Consider the following 21023-nt stretch of genomic DNA (forward strand, 5'->3'; position numbering starts at 1 on the left):
CTGATTTTGTGCTCATACGGCGCTCCGCAATTTGTAAATATGGCAACTCAGATCTGAGGGACTCCTGAAGGTGCCGCTGTTCACGTGAATGAAATTTTTTGCCTATCAGTAATTTTTCAAGATTTCAAGATTTAAAAAGAGGACAGTGTCTGTTCACGCTACTACAGAACTTGTACAATAATACTACAACGTTGCTTCTGAGGCGTTGTGCACTTTAAATGCTGTAAAACGCCAATACGTAGCGCTTCATTGCGCTGGTGAATGCGTACAGTCGTTTGTGCACAGTCAACCGGAAAAGTTTGCGCACTGCGGAATCTGAGGAAACGTTCAAATTCCAAGGCGTTTGCGGCAGTCCATGTGCCCACTGGGAAATGAGACAGCTGCGATGCGCGCTGCCCTTCCGTTCTTAACCCTTTCGGCCCTGATTTTTTTTAATGTACAGAACTTTTTTTCATCGTTTGGCATTGATTTACTACTCCCTAAGAAACACAAAAATGTTTATTATATTCGGAGTACCACATCAGTATAAGATATGGCGTCATGTCCTTTATATAGGACACCAGGGCTTAGTGGTTGTAGAGAGCAATACGAGGTACTTCGAAGTTGCATATTATTCTGAGCTGTATCACACATTTAAATCTGGAAAATCTTGCATGATGGCAATTTCACGGTGGTTCTTGTGCATCAAAGGCCTGAAAAATATTCTTCGTGCTCATTATACACGGCTCATCATTGTACTTGAATGGCCTCTACTTGATAGTCGCTTTGTCGGACATATTTTCGCCATAGATGGCCACTGCTTCGTCTACTGTACAGCAATTACTGCTCCCCATGCCTGAAAAAGCAAACTGTAAATCCTGTTTGTCATCGTCTTCTACCTCCAACAAGCAGATTTCCTTCAGCATTGCACTTGGATGGCCTCCATCTACTCGATAGTCGCTTTTTCGGATGTATTTTCGTCATAGATGACCATTTCTTCATCTATTGTGCAGAGTTTAGTGCTCCCCAAGGCTGCAAAAGCAAACTGTGTGTGTATCCCACCGACGCCGCTGCGCGGGGACGCTAAGGTCGGCGCTCTCGGCCGGCGCCTTGGTGCCGGCTGCGAAAGACGACGAAAATAAAGTTGGGCGGCGCGTGCTCGATGCGTAAGCACGGCACGCGCTAGTCTGTTCTAGAAGCCTGGTGCGCTGGTCCTCGTGCTCTGCTGCTCCGCTGCCACCTCTCGGTTCCCGACGTGTGTATTCTGGTTTTCATCATCATCGTCTTCTACATCCAACACGCCCACGTCCTTCACAATTGCACTTGAATGGCCTCCATCTACTTGATAGCCACTTTGTCGGATGTATTATTGCCCCAGACGGCGAATTCTTCGTCTAATGTTCAAGAATTACTGCTCCCCTAAACAGCAAAACCAAACTATATATCCGGCTCTTCATCGTCATCGTCCTCTACCTCCAACACACACACTTCCTATAGTGGAGCAAACATATTTGGGTCTTGATACACAGACTTTTCGCTACAGAAGTCCCCTTACTACTCAATACAGCAATTCAGGCTGACTTACCACCTCTGGAATAATAACACAAAAAATCAGCAGCTGCTACAAGCAACAGCGTCCTCATTGTACATTCAGCTCATGCAGTCCCTTGACAACCACTAAGCCCTGGTGTCCTTTATTTAGGACACGCAGATCATGGCGTGCTGCGGGCTATGCGCAAATAAGAGGCAAACCTTACCGATATATGTACACCCCTAAGCATATCAGAAACTAAACACAAAATTATGATCGCTACCGAAACAACAGGTATTGAGTAAAATATTATCAAAAGACGTGGAAACTGCTGCAGTCGTGTTTCTTGTCTTCCGCCATTTTGATTTCCCCTCTAACGCTTTCTGAGGAAGACAAGGATGAAGAAACTGTCGCCTGCGCTGGCGGAGGGGTAGGAGAATAGTTCAAGTGCTTTTTTAAGTTTACTAACCATTTGCGTGACGATTTAGAACAATTTCTCTTCGTGTCCTTTTTATAGGACGCCAGGGCCGAAAGGGTTAAATTCCTCCTTTTTGTCCTCATTAATACAATAACCCAGTACTATTACCGGGGTCAGTAAAACGGTAAAAGCTACGTTGCACTATCGGCACCGCGAGTTGAAGCTTTCCGCAGTCGACAGCGGCTAGGGCGCCTACCCGCAGACGCTGCTTTGCATGTAATGTCCCTTGAGACAGCAGTGTCGGAACACGCCGCCTAGCGGGTGAATGAAGCAAAATTGGAGAGACGAGTTTCAGGTTTGCGATGATGCCTTGCAGTGCTTACCGCAATGCAAGGGACACGCTCGGACGGGGGTGGCTGCAGGGGCATTAATTACCAAGCATGGGCTTCGGAAAGTCCAAGCCCGGCGTTTTACTGTCAGACAGGGGCCTAGTCGTTGACTTTTAAAGGTCATTTCATTTTCGTTTTTCACATTGACAGGAGAAATAAAAAAGACGTAGCTTCCTCTGGCCGGTGCACGAAGCCGATACTATAGTGTAGGTTCAAAAGCCGAACATCCAGCCGCGTTCCGATGCTACGGAGAATTTCCACTTTTTCTTGCAGATCTCGCTGTCCGTAAACTTTTGCCTCCGAGTGTACTTTTGCACAAGCCTGCACGTCCTTGTCGTTCATCTGCTAATATTGTCTGGTGACTGCATTTTCTCATGCACAGCGGAATGCAGTTACTGACAAGGACAACCTGTGGCCCGGAGGAATCATTCCTTACGTCATCGACGCTAAACTCAGTGAGTGAAGACAGTGGGGTGTCATATTTGATGGTCCAGTATTTGTTAATTTCTAGAGATTGTCCTGTTATTTTGCCTGTCTTTGTGCCTAATTGTTGTATAGCCTATGAAAAAAAAACAGTAAGTTTTATCCTAAGGGGGTAGCATTGAAACCGATTGCAAGGTGTAGCATTTCAACGAAGCGCTTTCGACGGTGTGGAACAATACGCGGGGGCGACATGTTGGCGTGAAATAGCGCGTGAGGCAACCGCTGCTGCGAAGGAGAAACAGTGTACAGGCAGTAACCAGGCGTTTTGAAACGTTGTCGAAATGTCCCTCGATAAATAAGTTTCAAGGTAGTGTCATCCACCTATCCACCTATATATATAGTAAAGTTGCTACGTAGACATCGTGGCTATATCGGTTTATTGTGGCATTCTCTGGCGGGCTTCTCTTCTTCGTCGAACATCCTCAGCAAGATCCGCGGCCCCAACCACAGCCTGTACGCCGATGACACAACGTTGTGGGTGACAGGCGGCAGCGAACGCCAAATCGAGGAAACCCTCCAACAGGCCACGGAGGCCGTCGAACGCTACGCGGCAGAGAAGGGGCTCAGTTGCTCCTCTCAAAAATCCGAACTCCTGCCGGTGTACCCTACGACCAGGAAAAAATACGGAGGAACACCGAACATTAACATCAAGGTGAACGGGGGCCCGCTACCTTTCGTAGACCAAATCAAAGTCCTAGGACTCCGGTTGCATGCGGAAGGCAGAAACCTCGGTACCATCAAGGCGCTAGAGAACAGCGCACAGCGAACACTAACGCTAATCAAACGGATTGCAAATAGACACTATGGCATGATGGAGGTCAGCCTAATTCGTTTAGTGCAGGCCTTCGTCATAAGCCGCGTTGTCTATGTGGCACCGTACCTAAAATTTGGTGTGGCAGAAAAAAAACACGATGGAATGCATCATCAGACGAGCTTTCAAACCGGCAATTGGCGTCCCAGTCACAACACCCAACGATAAACTCTTAGAGCTGGGGCTACACAACACGATTGACGAACTAACCGAGGCGTACACTACCGCCCAATACGATAAACTCACACAAACGCCAAGGGGCGACACATTCTACAGAAACTCAAAATTCGATATGAAGCGCAACACGGCACGAAATTATAAGCATTCCACTATAGGGACGAGGAGGGAACTTAAAATTCCTCCACTGCCCAAGAACATGCCCCAGAAGCACCACAAGGAGCGACGAGAGGCAAGGGCGCGCCACATTGAGTGCAGATACTATGACGTAGAGGGCGTGGCCTACGTAGACGTCACGGAATACAGAGAACTCAAAGGGATGTCCGTAGTAGCGGTAAACGCGGACGGAGAACTCTTCGCGAGCGGCACCCTGAGAACGGACAACGCCGAAGTTGTGGAGGAACACGCCATAACATTAGCGGTGGCCTCCACGAAAGCGAGAGTTATCATAAGGGACTCAAAAATTGCAGTTCATAATTTCGCGAAAGCACGCATCTCGCCAGAGGCGCTCAAAATTCTAAACAGTAACAGCGGCCGTCATCGCGGGACGATCCAAATTATTCGGGCGCCCGCACGCTCCTCTCTCCCCGGCAACGAGGCGGCTCACAAAGTAGCTCGACTTACTCGCCGAGCAAGTGAGCCGGCCCAGCCGGGAACGAGAGGAGACCGCATGGTCAGCTACAAAGAAATAACCGATTACTATCGGCTGGGAAGGGCCCGGTACCCACCAGCTCATCCCGCACTAACCAGGAAACAGGCGGTGGCCTGGCGCCTCCTGCAAACAAACATGTATCCAAACCCGGTGGCCTGCAGCAGATTCTATCCAGGGCAATACAACGATCAATGCAAATTATGTAAAGGTGGCAATGCTCCGCGTTAAGCGGCACCATGTTCACTAAAGAAGACTGGGATGACGCCCTGCGAAGCGACGACCACCAGACCCAGCTCCGGGCCGTCCAGAGGGCTCACGAAAGGGCGGAGGCTCACGGGCTTCCCGTCCCAACGTGGGTGCGGCCCGCGACCCCGGCCGACCACTCGATAAAGGACTCGATAAAGTTATTTCCTCCTCCTAGGGCGGATCTGCCACATATTCTATGGGCATGCTTGAAGGCGGCTTCTTTCGAAGGCCGCAAAATTCAAAATCGGCAGCAGTGGGAGATGCTGCACAGCTCAGAACAGCAAGACCAGGTCTGGGGCGTCCAGCTAGCTGAGGCAGCCGCTGAGACCCAGGGGATCTCGGCCGTCTGCTAGGCTGAGGGAGGCTGCGTCCGCCCTCGTGAATTGCTGGCACCAATAAATGTTGAATCTCTCTCCCTCTCTCTTCTTCTTCGTCTTCTTCCTCTCCCTTGCGCCCTGACCACTGGCGATGTGGATCGCTACACTGTCACGGCCGGCTGTCGTTGCCCTGACGATGGTAATATGGCAGCATATTTCCGACAGATGCCTCTTCAATTCTACCACTTGGTCCATTATAATAGATGGTTTTCAACAGTCCTTATTGCTTAGCTGTTTTAACAACGAAGTACGGACCAGTGAATGGAGTCCTTGAGTCAAATCCTTTCCGAACCAGTATCATGGATCCAGGGTCGATCTGTGGCATTTTTGTTTGGTGGCAACGATCAAAGTGCTTCTTCATAGTCATCCGGTATTTCTGTCGCTAATCAATCCTGGCAATTGCGCCATTGTAAAGTTTCTACGTAGACGTCGTCAATATGTCGGTTTGAAATCGTGGCATTCTTAGCGGGCTTCTCTTCTTCGTCGTCTTCTTCCTCTACCTTGCGCCCTGGCCACTGGCGATGTGCATCGCCACACACACACACACACACACACACACACACACACACACACACACACACACACACACACACACACACACACACACACACACACACACACACACACACACACACACACACACACACACACACACACACGCACACGCACACGTACACGCACACACACACACACTAATACATCGTTATAAAACATCGTTGGAAGTCGGTACTTGCAAAGGGAGATAACATTAACTGAAACGAAGCCATTTTATTCCCATTTAATTCAGACTAAAACGATAACGGTTGGATAATCATTGCGTTCAGGCACCATCGGTCGCCATTCCATCTCTCTTGAATTCTGGGCTTCCGAAAAAATAAATAATCTAAAACTTAACGAAAACAACAAAAACAAACAAACACTGGTGTTATTCTGTAATCAAGCCAATTCAATGACGACTACTCAGCAACGTGTCTCGCAGTTGTAAATGGCCGTTATTTTATTGTGTCTGTATATTTTGGCATTAGTTCTCGCGTGCATGATTTTGCTAGAAAAAATCACTACGTAGTCTAAGCAGCGGCTTGAATGACCTGTTAGCGGTCCACGGGTTCCTTGGCAGCTGTGCTCCGTCTCATTAACTCCATGCAGTGCCGCTCATGTCAGTCAGTCAATCAGGCTGCGCGTTTCGAGATAGAGTGGCGAGCTCCCCCATCCTGCTGCCACTGGCCCTTTCTGTGAAGCTTTCAGTCAGTTGACGTCGTGCAGGTGGAGATCGACTATCGACACAATACAGAAGCCCTTGGGGTTCTTTGTTCCGGCTGGCTGACGCAACACCGACGGTACATATTATCCGGCACTGCATGGAGTTTGTGAGATTGCGGCTAAACGCCTCGGGAACCGTAAGCCTTGGACTGTGTTTAACAGCGTGTGAACTTGGAAGAGTTGGTGATACATTTTAACCATGCTAAAACGCGTCACAGAGACGACTTAGACAAAGAAACATACATTGAATTGAATTCTGGTGTTTTACGAGCCATAACCACGATTAAATTATGAGGCACGCCTTAGTGGGGCACCCCGGATTGATTTTGTCCACCAGGGGATCTTTGACGTGCCCGCAATGAACGGGACACGGCGTTCTTGCATTTAGCCCCCTCGAAGTGCGGCCGCCGCGGCTGGGGTTTGATCCCGCGACCTCTTGCTTAGCAGCCCAACACCATAGCCGCTAAGCCGCAGCGGTGGGTGAAGAAACATGTAAGCGCCGTGTTTGTTTTAGATGCTTCTTCGTCTAAGTCCTGTCTGCAACGCCTTCCAGCAAATTAGTTTGCGTGCTCTGAGATTTTAAGCTAGGTGCGTGATTCTTTGCCCACTTCTTTTCATTTCTTTCTATTTTGTTATCATTGAAGTACAATCATTTCTGAGCGTTCATCACACGCATGTTTATTCTATACGTGTATTCTTATTTTCATTATCTGCTTCTTGTAGAGCTGTGAATTTATGTTGTGTGGGATCATTTGCTTCGGGCGAACATAATGATTCCATGCAGAGTCAGCTATGCGCTGCCCAGACATGGCACACACGCACTTGTGCTTTTGCGAGCTGATTATTAGATTGCATTGATTGTTTTTGGGAAATTAACCAATTGGTTAAATCCCGATGACTGTGTTTCGACCTTAATCGAATCCGCTTGTTCATCGCAGAGTGAGTTATGCAGACTAGAGCGTGCGCAATCATGTTGCTTTCACATCGGCAGATCGCACCACGAAGAAGATTCTGCAGGCAATGGCTGACATAGAGTCTCAAAGCTGCCTGCGGTTTGTGGCTCGCAGAAGGCACCAGAACTACCTATCCATCATGCGCGGAGACGGGTGAGCAACCCTTCTGCATATTTCGGTGGTAACCTCACACGGTATGTGTATTATGCGGTGTAACAAATCTTTAGATACCTATAAACGGGTGAAACATGTTATACAGTGTTACACAGTAATGCACGATAACCATCCAAATGCGACCGTTGAACTGAGTAATGTTTGTCACACAAGAAGTAAAATTGGAGTGAATGCTACGAGTAGAATTTTGTGATGGCTCTTTTTTTACAATATAATCCCAAATTCGAAAAAAATATTGAGTCATCTGTAACTATACCAATAAAAATCCGAACAAATCTGCAAATTACACCTATTAGAATGTTAAAAGCTGGCGAAGTTTACATTTGACTCATTACTTAAGTAAAGCCGCTATTTCAGAAATAATAGACTAACAAAACTAACGTATCCGAGATAAGCATGTAATGTAAAGCGTAGCTTTTTTTGATGGCTCCGTCTGTACCAAGCGCCCTATCAGGCTCGGTCTTGCATAAATGTGATACCTGTCTTGACAATGAAGTTGGTGTTTCGTGGCTCTAAATTATAATATTTTGCCCAATATTCGCAAAGTATTGTTAATTTTGAAAAGATGAAACTTCATGTGTTCCTCTCACCTCAATACATATCAGGACAAGAATAAATTGAGTAGCCTCGTTTGTGCATATAGCTGTAAATGGGTGTTATGGAAACGCATAAAAGCTGCATTTTCGGCAGCGTATGCACTACAGCAACACATCTCTGGCGTTCACAATAGCAGCCCAAAAGTGACAGAAGTCTACGTATTTTGTAAAATGCACAATATAGAAAAACTACTACACAGGATAGGAATAAACATTATTTGTCCAACGATTGGAGGTTTAGGATGGCGTTTCTTTCAGCAGGTGAAACCAATACCGATGAAGCAAGCAGCAAGAACAGCACATTAAATGCAACAGGCTTTCTAAATGCCCTTACATTGTGCGCAAGCTTTCATTAGTCTGAAGTCATTGAGCGCTTTCGGTGAACAATACGTTAACATTTGAAAGCCGTAATTTGTGCGCGGTCATAAAATATAGCGGGGTTCAATGTTTATAGTATAGAAAGAAGGGTTGTTGTTTTAAGTATAGGTGAGCTCCGCCTACAAACATATGGCAGTTCACTGCGGAGTAGCTCTGTGTCATTTGCTTGTGGCGTGAAAAGACTCAATGCGGCCGACACTTCTCGTTGCACTGATTTAGGCCGTCCAATTTACTGGTCTACCGAGTACGCATACTTTCCAGGCAACCTTGCAGCCGTGCAGGGTGTGTTCCAATAGTGGACATCATTGAAGACACTGCAGTTTGACTGCTAAGAAGACAGCTTCGAGTCCAGCAATGAAATGCTCTTGGGACACATATCCGCGGCATCACGCTCCCTCGCGACGACAAAATAGGCAAAACAAACAAATAATATTGCTGTTTTACAGTACTCGTTGCTGGAGTTCATGAAAAGCACAACGTAGCTTGTACTTTATTCGCATAAGGAAGCGCGACTACTCTTGCATTTGCGGGCGACTTGCCCGTTCCGGGTTTTCAAGCAGGCTGCTCAGCCGCCTTGTTGTCTGGACTGAAAAGTAGCCTGGATCCTATTTGACTACGATTTCGTCGTCGTGAAGCTGTCCTGTTTGCGGGCTTTGTCATAACCTAAATGGTTGTTAAGATGGCAGCTACTCGCTTTGTTGCCTATTTAGCGGTTTGACAGCGAGTATTGAGACACACGCTAAGACGCTAATATCTTCGCATGCCCTTTGGAGAGCGTCGGTACTTTGGAGTGCAAGGGTGGACCAGCACTAAAGGACTCAGTTATTATTCGCACCCAAGATTGTTTGTTCCTATTTGAGCAGAAAGATTGAAAAAATTACAGTGCAACCAAATTTTTATGAAGAGAAATAATTAAGAGGTGTAAGCAAAAAGGAAGACTTGAGACTTGTACATATCAGTAATCGTTACTCGAACACTATTTAACAGCTCGCCTTCTTATTGCACAACCCTTATTACGTGCGCGGTTTTCCTACATATCCGTCTCTTTCAGTGCCCAATTATCTATATGTTGTTCGGATATTGCTCTCGTTTCAAGTATGTAATCGTGACGCACCACCTCGATTGAGTTTGTTGTATCCGTGGAGTGCCTATTTTCATGGCAGTGCTACCTTCTAAACTCTACAGCTTGTATACGTAGAGGTGGATATCTTCAAAACTACAGGTAGGCGCCACTCCTCTACATTGACTAAAGGTAACAGCTGCCTGGACTTGAATGTTTCGGTTATTTGGAAGGAAGGAATTTTGGTTTTGGAGGGAAGCATTGCTGTTACTAAAATGTATATGAAATGTACACATGACTTCAGTGTCAATCGTCGTGCAACGTGCCATTGTGCCCCACTGTCTGTGGTTCGCTCTACTGACGTTTACGCCAATTAGTGACAACTTTATGCTGGCAAACATGATTCAGAACATGCACATTGGTGCGGGCACTGTTTCTCAACGTAAAGAAAGCCGGTCACCTAAAAAAATGTTAAAACGTTGACATATATATAAATGTCGCCATGCATATAGTAAGTGCGTAGGTTCGTGTTTAACCTGTTCATTGATAACTGTCACGCCATAAGCGTGTGAACAGCCTAACCTTTACAACTGATACAGCATACAATGGGTTTTCGGAGAGCCTTTGCAGTAGGGCTGTAAAGAATGCTCTCGCAACGTGAGGGGGTGCGAGAAGGTGAACGCGCAGCTTTTTTTTTCTATACGCAACGCAGGTGCACTTCATTCGTTGGGCGCCAGGGCGGCGCTCAGGAGGTGTCCCTGGGCACCGGCTGTCTCTACCGGGGCACCATCGTGCACGAGCTGATGCACGCGGCGGGCTTTGACCACGAACACTCCCGTTCTGACAGGGACCAATACATCGACGTCTTCACGGAGAATGCGGAGCCAGGTACGGGCAGTTACGAGGTCGAAGATCGGGAGGCTGTCGCACATTATCACTCCACTTACACAACACGTTGCGCACCGTGTACAATGTTTCATTACAGGCCGGGGCTCAGTGTCTGAAGACTAAATGCTTGATCGAGGTAAAAGTTTAAAAGTAAATATTTGTTGTGGCTGTATGTTAGCGAGGAAAACGATGTAACACATTTTGATAAAGGCAGGGAGGCAGGACGGAAGCTCATCCAGAAGGGAGGTCGGTCGGCCTGAGGTGCATTCCTTCAGTTATCAGCTACATTGCGCTGGGGAAAGGGCATTATGGTAGGAGACGATGACGGAGGGAAGAGGCGGAGCGTCTAACGGGCAAGTGCACTCGAAGCCTACAAAGAAAACCCGCGTGCCCTCTGTAAGAAACAAGTAAAACCTTGGCCGCCTCAAACTAGATTTACCTTCCCTCCCAAGGCCCATTATAAGGTGCTCTGACAACGGTATTTTGCTCAGACACGCAAGAGTAGCTTTCAACGGGCGTTCATTGTACACGTAATAGGGCAAGTACAGAGTTGGTTCATAGCAAAGTCCCTCGGTGTGCTAATAGTTTGAGGCACCTGACATTGCTGACAGCCTTGAGACGAATGAAGCCGTGTGCCGGTAGGACGAAAGCCGCGGCTGCAGCCTGTATGTAGTGCAGTGACTTGCCACTTCTCTTCGTCCTTTGGAGCGCGTGCACTCTCCGCTGAGCACAATTGGTCGCTTTCCTCCACGGGGTTCTTTGGGCGAGTGGGAGAAAGTAGGCAATTTTTGGGAAGGTAGTATTAACTTCGTAGCCGAAAAGTGACGCACACACATTTGTGAGTGAACCAAGCAGGGTATACTCGTCAGCGAGTGGTAGATTCATTACATGACTCAACCTGTTGTCGTGTATTGACTGAGCCTGTCCTGCATGGTTACTAGAAAAACAATTTTTGCACTGGTGTTCCGACATTAGGCAGCATCAGCTGTGTAAATGGTATTATACGTTACCCATTTGTTTCAAACTTCTGACAAAGCAGCGTCGGAAACGTAGTATAGGAACGTGATGTAGGGTTTACTTTTACTTGTTACAGTAATATGCTAAAAAAAGCTATGTAGGTTTGAGTTCACTTTCCAGAAGACGCTCACTAGTGCAATGTTTGTGACGCTGATTTGCTGTAACATTGCGATTAGCTTTGAGATCACTCTCATCGCTACTGACAAGAAGTCTTGAATACTGAAAAATGCTTGTGGTCCAATCTCCTTTGTGAATCCGCGAACATTACCTTGTGTATCGTGAAGGGAAGACAGTAGCAGGGACGCAATTTTTCGTATCAGTGGCCGTACGTTGTCAAATCAAAGGCTTTTGCGAGGAATGAATTGTTTCCTGTGGGGTTCCATTAAATGTTCCTGTCTAGTTTACCCGCTGAGGGGTACTTACTCGTTTGCACTTGCTTGCATAAAGCAGCTTGCAGGAGAGTTATGCTGATAATAAAAAAGAAAACACCTCAAATATTATACGGAGCCGGCAAAATTTTCACGATGTTGCTTCAACAGCACATATACAGTGTTTATATCATTGCACCTTCAAATACACGCTGCATACATACAATATAACACTCTACTTTTTCCTCACCAAATATCCATATACTTCTTTGGGGTATACAAGAAAAATTACCACCCAGTTAAAATGTCGAGGAGCAAGTTGCCATAGAATGGCTAGAAGAGCGCAAATGACTCTTCATCCTGATCCTGACGTTGTTTTGCCGTGCAAGTTAAACTCCGCACGCTGCCACGGGGTATGCCACTGCTGTAGTTGTACTTGCAGACATGCGTCCATGTAATCCCGTATGTTATACAGAAACAGGCGCGAAATTAACGAAGAAAATACAGGCGTTCCACTCTAAACAGGAGGGAGACGCTTGTGTCAGCCACATATTGTGCTGGCGGAAAAAGAAGTCGCCTGCCTGTGTTGTATAAAACTAACGGGACGCGAAGAAACCAGACAGAGAGCTACTCATCGTTACAACTTTTCTTACAACCCCCCCCCCCCCCCCCCTTTGTAGCGTTGTTCAATTGAAGCTTGTACAAGTTCTGCACTGGCCTTCTTATAAAAGTCTCTAGAGGTTGGCATGCGCAACATTTTAGACGAGAGACACATATGAGAAACAGACACGACAGAGCGCTTGCCATCTTGCCTCTTGAGCTTGCCATCTTGAGCTTTCACACGGCAGGCTCGGGTTATTCCATCTTGACCAGGGAAGACGTCCACGACTCGTCCCAGTGGCCAAATACCTCTAGAGATGTTAGACTTCTCGATGGGTACTACATCATCTGCTTGTAGTCTGCTACTAAGATTCGATGGGTAGAGGTGAAGTGCCCGCAGCTCGAGGAGGTACTCTTTCTTCCATCGGATCCACAGGTGGTCCACGAGCTTTTGGCGGTATCGCAATTTCTTGCTGAGGTCCCGTCGCGTAGCCTGAGCACTTCGAGCTTCGTCGTCAATTTGGGTTTGCTCTGGAGAGGCAAGAAATGAGCCCCCGACCAGAAAATGAGCAGGACATAGTGGAGAGGGCTCTCTAGCGTCCGTATACGTATAGGTTAGGGGTCTTTAATTCATAACCCCTTCTATCTCCAGCAGTAGTCTCAGTTTTTTCGCTCATGAGCTTGCTCTTTCCCAGCACTTTGCGTAAAGATGATTTGACTCATCGGATAAGTCTCTCCCACTAGCCCCACCACCAAGGCGCACCTGGCATAATAAATTTCCATTCTATGCGATGCGTCAAGAGCAAAGATGCAAATGGAGAGCTCTTCATGGTGTTTCAAATGTCCCACAGGTATCGCGATGCTCTCTTAAATGCGAGTGCATTATCGGAGTACAGTGTTGCGGGCACTCTTCTACGAGCCAAAAACCTACGGAACGCTAGCAAGAAGGAGCTTGTAGAAGGAGCTTGCTTTACATATAGTGGGCCTGCCAAGTCTAATCCCACAACTTCAAACGGCCGGGATGTGAGAAGACTATGTTCAGTCATTGGCGCATATTGCACCTTTACAGGTGTGACGTTGTATTTTTTGCAGAGAAAGCAAGCATTGATGATCCGTTCGACTTCTTGTCGAGCACGTATAACCCAGTAACGCTGTCGAATATGCATCATAGTGCTTGCCACACCGCCATGTAAAGCTCTACAGTGAGCCTCAGTAACAACTAAGGCCGTGAAGGCATGCCTTTGTGGTAGAATAACTGGGTGCTCTTCCGTCATACGTAGCGTTCATTCTTTCATGCCGGCCACCAAGTCGAAGCTGTCCGCTGTGATCAAGGTAATGGTGGAGTTCGCGCAGTACGGAGTGTTTCTGGACAGTGTCTCTAAGCCGAAGGTGCTCAATGTCATTCGTGAATACTTCGAGCTGGACACGACAGATCCAGAACATTTCAGCCTTGTTTAGCTCCTCTATCGAAATAGTTCCACCGAGCGACGTTCGAACACGACGACATCGATCCACAAATCGAAATACCCAGGCGGTGACGCGTAGGAGCTTCTGTAGGTTGCCAAACTTCCTTAAGTCAATCAGGGTGTCCACTATTCTCGGTGCTTGAATAAGTACAAGTTGTGTGTCACACTCTGAATCTTCGTAGATCGGTGTGCTCATGTCTGATTCTGTAGGCCAGGTTGATCTTGACTGGGATAAGCATTCAGGTCCCCTCCACCAGCTGCGACATGTACGTAGAATCTTTAAAGATATGCCCCTAGTCAATAAATATGATGGGTTGTCTTCTCCTGGGCAGTAACGCCATAGCAGTGGGTCCGCAAATGCTGCGATTTCAGTCACTCTGTGCTTTAAAAACTTACCCAACTTGTTACGGTCACCTAGGATTCAGCTCAGTGTGATCGTTGAGTCTGTCCACACGACGCAGGGAAAATGCGTCGAATCCCATGATGAGCAGATGTTTTTTAATAATCTGGCTCCTACTACCGCGGCCATAAGGGGGCTCGAGCTTCGGCAGTGTTAAAATCTTGGTAGGTGCTACTGGAGATGTCGCTACTATTAGTGATGTAGCTGTATTTCCGCCGTCATCAACTGTTCTCAAATAGGCACATGCTCCATAAGCCTTCAGGCTGGCGTCGACGAATATATGCAGCTCTGCCTTCTCGACCGCTCCATATAGCCCATCTCTCAAGTAGCGCGGCATCTTGATGAAGCCAAGCTGGATTATGTCTGCGCACCATGCTGTCCATGGCGTGTTGATCTCCTCTGGTAACTGGTCATCCCAAGACTGGCCTAAAACCCACAGGCGTTGAAACAAAAGCTTTGCAGTGACAGTGAAAGGCGAGGGAATACCAAGAGGGTAGAAAATTCGGGAAGCAGCCTTGAGAAGTGTACGTTTTGTGTCGGCTGAGCTGAGGCTAACTATTGGGCTATAGATTTGGAAGAAAACTTGAAGTAATCAGTTTCGGTATCCCATTGGATTCCCAAAACTGCAGTTGATTCCCTTGATGCACCTTCCACTTGCTCCTCCTCGGTTGTCGAAAATGTTCGGTAGTTGCTGGTTATTGGTCTTCCATTTTCTCAGATTCATGCCTGCATCTCGCATAATTGCCTTCTATCGCTCATAGATACTGAGACTATCTTCGAATGTATCCGCACCCACCAGTAAATCGTCTACATAAAAGGACTTCTTCAAAATAGAAGCAAGCGCTTTGTCCTCACAAGGGTTGTCCAAGTGGTGATGAATATTCGCCATGAGCAAGAAAGGGCTCGATGTTGATCCAAATGGTACCCGGGTCATGCGTCATGCGCCATTCGAGAATGTTACTGTTTTGGCTGACAGGAATGGCATCAAACCATGAAAACCGGAATGCATCTTGGTCGGTCTGAAACTGATAGAAACTGAGAGATGGGCGAAATGCTAGACTGCTATAGATGTAGTAAAACCTGATTAGATCAAGCAGGCTAGGTGACTGTTTCTCGTCCCTTTGTTTTAAAGTGGATGCCAATAAAAATAATTATCATCATAAATTACCCTTCCTTTAAAAAAGTTCGGAGTTTGCGATTGTGTCGCCCAACCCTTTCCTTCGCGTCCGTGTGGTTTGTGCACAACCCACGCTGTGACGTTCAACAACTTTTGTCGCAGAAAACGTGGAGCAATTCGACAAGCTCGAGCCCTGGGAGAACAAGCTGCTGACAGCCCTTCGACAGGGACTCGGTCATGCTGTACGGCTCGGAGACGTTCGCCCGCGAGCCAGGCCTGGCCACCATGCTGGCCAAGGACGGCAGCCGCCTCAAAGAAGTGTACGACAAGCGAGGGCTGAGCGCTAGCGATGCGCAAAGGATAAACTTGCTGTACCGCTGCAAGAATAAAAAGATTTAGCACCAGCACTGTACCCTGTAAGCTGTTTTGCTGTCAGGGCGGCACGGCCAATTTGGGCTGTGTCTCTACTTTCGCCATGCTGTATACCGTAGTTGAATTGGATAAACCTACCGAAAGTACGAAAAAAGAAAGAAAGAAAGAAAGAAAGAACCAACGAAGGAAAGAAAGAAAATTTATAATTATTTTATTGGCTCACGCTGTGAAGTGGCCTGGGAATTCCTCACTTCAGCAAGGTTGGACAAGTGCATTTTTGTGCATTTTTGAAGGTATGCCAGCAGAAACAGAAAGGGGCAAGACGTGAGCGCTGTGTCTTCTTCGTTTTTTGTTTCGCGCTGATTAAAAGAAAGCCTAATTTCACGCATACAGTGAATGAATCATTCTATGAAGCTTGTTTCTTTTATATACCGGGTGTCCCAGCAAAGACTTAAATTTTTTTTTTCAAAATTGCCTGTGCCATATAGCACAACTTTAGACCACGAGCTGGCCTACTCGAAGAGGCGGACATTACTTGCAAAAAGAAAATATTGCAATGCATGATCGAATAATCACCAAAAAGCCAATAATTAGGTTTTTACGTAATTACCTTATGGCACACATTGCACTTTACAAATTCTAGCGGGGAGTTCGCAAGGCATATCCACTTGGAACGAATTCTCAGGATAACACCAGTTTCGAGATAATAATTCCCGAACTTTGCGGAGAAATGCATTGGCGTTCCAATTACTTTTGTGCTTGAATGTATAAAACGATATTTTGTTAAGAAAATAAGTGGAACGACAGTGCATTTTTACTGCAAGTTTGAAGCCGCGTATCTCGTAAATGGTGTCATCCGCACATTTCTTTTAAAGTGAATATGCCTTGCAGTCTCGTCCACGAGAATTTGTAAATTGCAATATGTGTCTTAAGTAATTAGCTAAAAACTAATTTTAGCCGAGTATTCATTTCAATTTTTCTCTGTAAGTAATGTCCGCCTCCTCGAGTAGATAACGTCATGGACTAGAATTGTGCCATCTGCCAGAGTCAATTTTTAAAAAATGTTCGAAAGTGTTCGCTGAAACACCCTGTAAACTTAAATGTCATTATAGGACTGATTAATTAATTAGGCGTCATTGTGTCGTTAATAAAATGTACTTTTCTTTCTAATGTAATAATTTTCACGTTCACTGCACGCTGTATTGCGTTCCTTCCTACACCCAACCCCATTGTCGACCCATGCAGTGTAGCAGGTAAGTGCCATGTTAGACGCCCAGCTCCCACCAGGCGACGCTAAAATCGTGCCCCTAGGACGTCCAGGAAGTAACGCTTTCATGGTAACTCTATGCTCCTTCACACTTTGGGTTGAGAAGTCACTTGCCTAGGTTGACAGTGCCACAGCTCACAATACTGATCTCATTTTTTACAAGCGACGTTTGTCTATGTTTAGCCTGAACGTCCGCGTCTGTTCGCAAAAAAACTATCATCATCAGCAATGGATCGATCGTCGTCGTCGCCTTCCGCAGATGGCACGTTGGCGTCGCTCGGTGCAACAGCGCGAACGCGCTCGTGCCACTGCTCCCGCGTTCGACGTTGTCGTCTTCTTCCACAGATTGCTCCGTTGACACTCATGTTGCTGTTGTTGTTGTTGTTGCTTATCTCGTCTGCGGCTCCTACCCACGATGGGGGATTGGCCAAGAGATGGGTGGATTATTCCAAATCAACAAGGAGCATGAATTTCCGAATATCTATGGAATTAGCGTTGAATAGCGCAGAATTCTCTTTTCAAATAAAATCAGGAAAGTGATATCGAATGAGTAATAATTTAAAAGCACAAAAAAGATAGAATTTAGCAGGTCATTCCGTTGGATTATGTAAGAAATGTTGGTACAGCGGAGCAAGCATCCCTGTGGCAGAATCTTAAGGTGGAGGCCCCGAACAAAAGAAAAGCAGGTTCTGTTAAGTCCAGGCCAAGTCTTCGAAAAGGTATTTCCAATAATCACTTCTCTTCTGTCGTCGTAATGGGGAGGCCGCGTTTACGGGGGTATGAGAGAGAGATAAATTTATTTACAGAAAGGCACAGAGGTCGGCCTGAGCTGTAACTTGCTCTGGCCTGCTACTCTACACTGGGGAAAAGGGACGGGGAGGAAAAGGGTTAATGAATGATTATGATGATGATAAGAGGAGAAGGTGTGTATATACAAGTTTACAACGTTGTATCATCTCTAACACCGTGCGTCCAGCCCAGTGGCTTGTAGAAAGACTAAAGCGGCACTGGTTATCAGGGCTGCGCTGTTTGCAATGGGCCAAGGACCTAAAAGAAACTCGTCTGATAGGGGCCTCTTATCGACTTCTGCAATTGAAGAGACCAGGGCCGCGATTTTGTAGCGATGCCTTATGACTTATTTTGGAATAGTCTTATCATCCACCGCTCACGGCCGGCTGATCCCGTTGATAACGCGAGCGGACCGTCGCTCTGACCACTGACAAAGCGCGATAAGCGCGAAAAGGCATTATTACTTTAAAGGCATCGCTACAAAATACCGGCCCAGTTTCTGTCGTTCTTGCGCGTATGCCGGACAAACGCAAAATATGTGATCAAGTGTTTCTGGTACCTAGCAGTATTCACAATTGGGGCTAATGCCACTGCAACCAATCATATGTCTATAACGATTCGTGAATGCGACACCAAGGCGTATTCGGTGCACCATGCTTGTTTGGCTTCTTTTGAGCTTGTGAGGAATGCGGTATTTCATTTCTGGGCCCCATTTATGCACTCGCTTGTGTTGACGATCTGGTTGGGTCCAGTGCTCCAATCGTACAATTGCGTATTACGCAACGAAGTAGGGCATTTGTGTCTGTCCGTGAGAATGGAATGCGTACTTCAGTCGCATTATTTAAAGCAGCTTTCGTTTCAGTGTCTGCCTGTTCGTTCCCTATCACACCACAGAGTGAAGGTATCCATTGAAAGGTGATAATATGCCCATTTCTATTTGCATGGTCGAGAAGCTCTGCGATTTCTATAGCAATTGAATAATACGGGCCCCGCCTGAGAACACAGTCAATGGTTTGAAGAGCTGGTTTGCAATCACAGAATATCGTCCATGCGCGAGGAGGCTCCTTGGAGAGAAATCGAAGTGCCTCCCGGATAGCAGCAAGTTCTGCGGCAGTTGATGTTGTCCTATGGTCTAGTTTAAACTGCCGTGCGACGGCTGCAGTGGAAGCATATGGTGTGACAGAGGCATCCGTATACACGTGTATGGTATCACCGTACTTTGCATAAAGGTGACACAGAGTAAGCTGCTTAAGGCCAATGGATGCAATGGAAGTCCTTTTTGTAATTCCGGGAATCTGCAGAGCAACAAACGGTCAAACGGGGGTATGAGCAATTGCTTAAAGGTCATACCCCCGTTAAAAACACAAAAGTTGGCGGCTGGTTTTTTTCGTCGGAACAAAAGTTGAACTGTTTAAAATGACGAATACAACAAGCTGCCTTGAAAAAAAGAACGACAAAAGATCTTCTTTTTTGCGATTTTCTGTTGCACCTTGCCTCCAAGCGGCCGCCGGCAGAAGCTGCAATTTGAGGTCATAATACCCCCCCCCCCGCGCGGCCAAGGTCGGCCACAGCCGTCGCAGTGTTTGCGGGGGTGTCGGTCCCTGGCAGAGCTTGTTTAACCCCTTTCGGCGATCTTCCCGTCGGGGCTCCACGCAGGTGGTGCCTCTTACATGCGCCTTCCTGCGGTCGTCGCTTGGTATTGACGCGTTCGGTCGCGGCGGAAGGAAATGCCCAGACATTGCTGTTATAACATCATCGCCGGTCGTGACACGCCGTCGCACACATTTCCCAGAGACGAGAAGGTGCGTAAACTTTGGATACCTAGCCTGTGAGCCATCACGCCCAGCCTGGAGACCTCTAAAAAATGACTTCATTTGCGCGGACCACTTCGTCGACGATGATTATGTGACCAGCCCGGCTGTGCTGAAAAGCCTCGCCATGCCGCTCAAAAGGCAACGTCTAAAGCCTGACGCTGTGCCATTGGTCTTCTCACGAAAACGCAAGGCAGAAATGATCAGCGACGCGTTTGAAAAGAGGAGGCGAAAAGATGTCGGTACTGTTTTCGTTCACTCGCAGCCTTCTTGAGCAGTGTGATGGCGAGGCGGGGCGAGAAGGCAGTAATGTCTTTAAAAATGTTGGCCAAGCATAGTAAATCAATACAAGGCTAGCGAGCGCGAGCGCGACTCACGAGATCAGTCCTACATGGCAGCGGGGCAGACACACACACACAGCTCTGCTTCTCCACAGGCTAAGCCACTACTAGAAGCGGGAAAAACTTGCAAGAACACCAGACAGGTGCTGCCATCTGTTAGGTCGCTGGCGAAGTGTACGTGAGAGTCTCGGAGGTACTGATACTTCACAGCAGTTGCTCACGCCGACGGCATAAACTACTATTCTGTCATCCACGCAGTGCTGAAGTACCCCGCAGCTGCCTCGCCTGCGTGCGCTCTTGAAAAAACAAGTTTACAGAGGAAATGAAAAAAATAATTCGTGCACATGTGTCTGGTGCAGAGCGAAATCTTCGCGCTACGGTTCGCGAAAACTGACCCGCACTTCCACGGCCATCTGCTCTTCTTGGTCGCTTGACGCGGAAGGCTCGTAACCGTAAGCGGTAATATTTATTGCCAAGTTGGAATGGTCCTCGTCTTCAGACGTGTACTCATCGCTGGTAGAGGCACCAGAACTAGAATCCATGCTCGCTGATGGTGGCGTCGGCGCGCTTCGAATGTCCGCGGCCAGCCGGCTGGCTATTCGACGAGGGTGTCGTGACGTCACGCCTTCCAACTCCCGCGGGTCGGGCGGCCAGGCGCGCGCTCACAAAAAACGCCAAAAATAAAGCATAAAGCAAATAAAGATTAATTTCAGCATTTTCGTAAAATTTTCAGATTTTGTGTCCGTATCCCTTTAAGAGGGTATGCGCCGTTCATTGTTTTACGTGACGGACATTTAATTTTAGAGCAATTTAATTTTGAAGATTGCAAGCGGCAATGGAGGGCGGATGCTGCTAACTACGCCGCCGAGCAAACTCGAGACATCGAACGCAAGTGTTTGTGGTTCGACGAAAAGTTGTCCCTCATCAGTGTGATCCGCTTCGACGAACCGCGAGGCAATGCCTTGGAAGTGTTGAATGAACATTACCCCTTGCAGTGTACCACCGCGATCACAAGGCTACTCTGCTCACTTGCAAAGATTGACGAACGTTCCCGATGTTCAATAAACATGTGTTTCACTGCCAACTTGTCAATGTTGCTCTAA

At 47.1% G+C, this 21023-nt stretch overlaps 1 pseudogene; it reads left to right on the forward strand.

Moving 5' to 3' along the window:
* Positions 1–15748, forward strand: part of LOC119466479 (astacin-like metalloprotease toxin 5) — a 32845-nt pseudogene extending 17097 nt beyond the window's left edge.
* Positions 15749–21023: the final 5275 nt, after the last annotated feature.

The sequence above is a fragment of the Dermacentor silvarum genome, chromosome 10 (assembly GCF_013339745.2).
Source record: "Dermacentor silvarum isolate Dsil-2018 chromosome 10, BIME_Dsil_1.4, whole genome shotgun sequence".
Taxonomy (NCBI): domain Eukaryota; kingdom Metazoa; phylum Arthropoda; class Arachnida; order Ixodida; family Ixodidae; genus Dermacentor; species Dermacentor silvarum.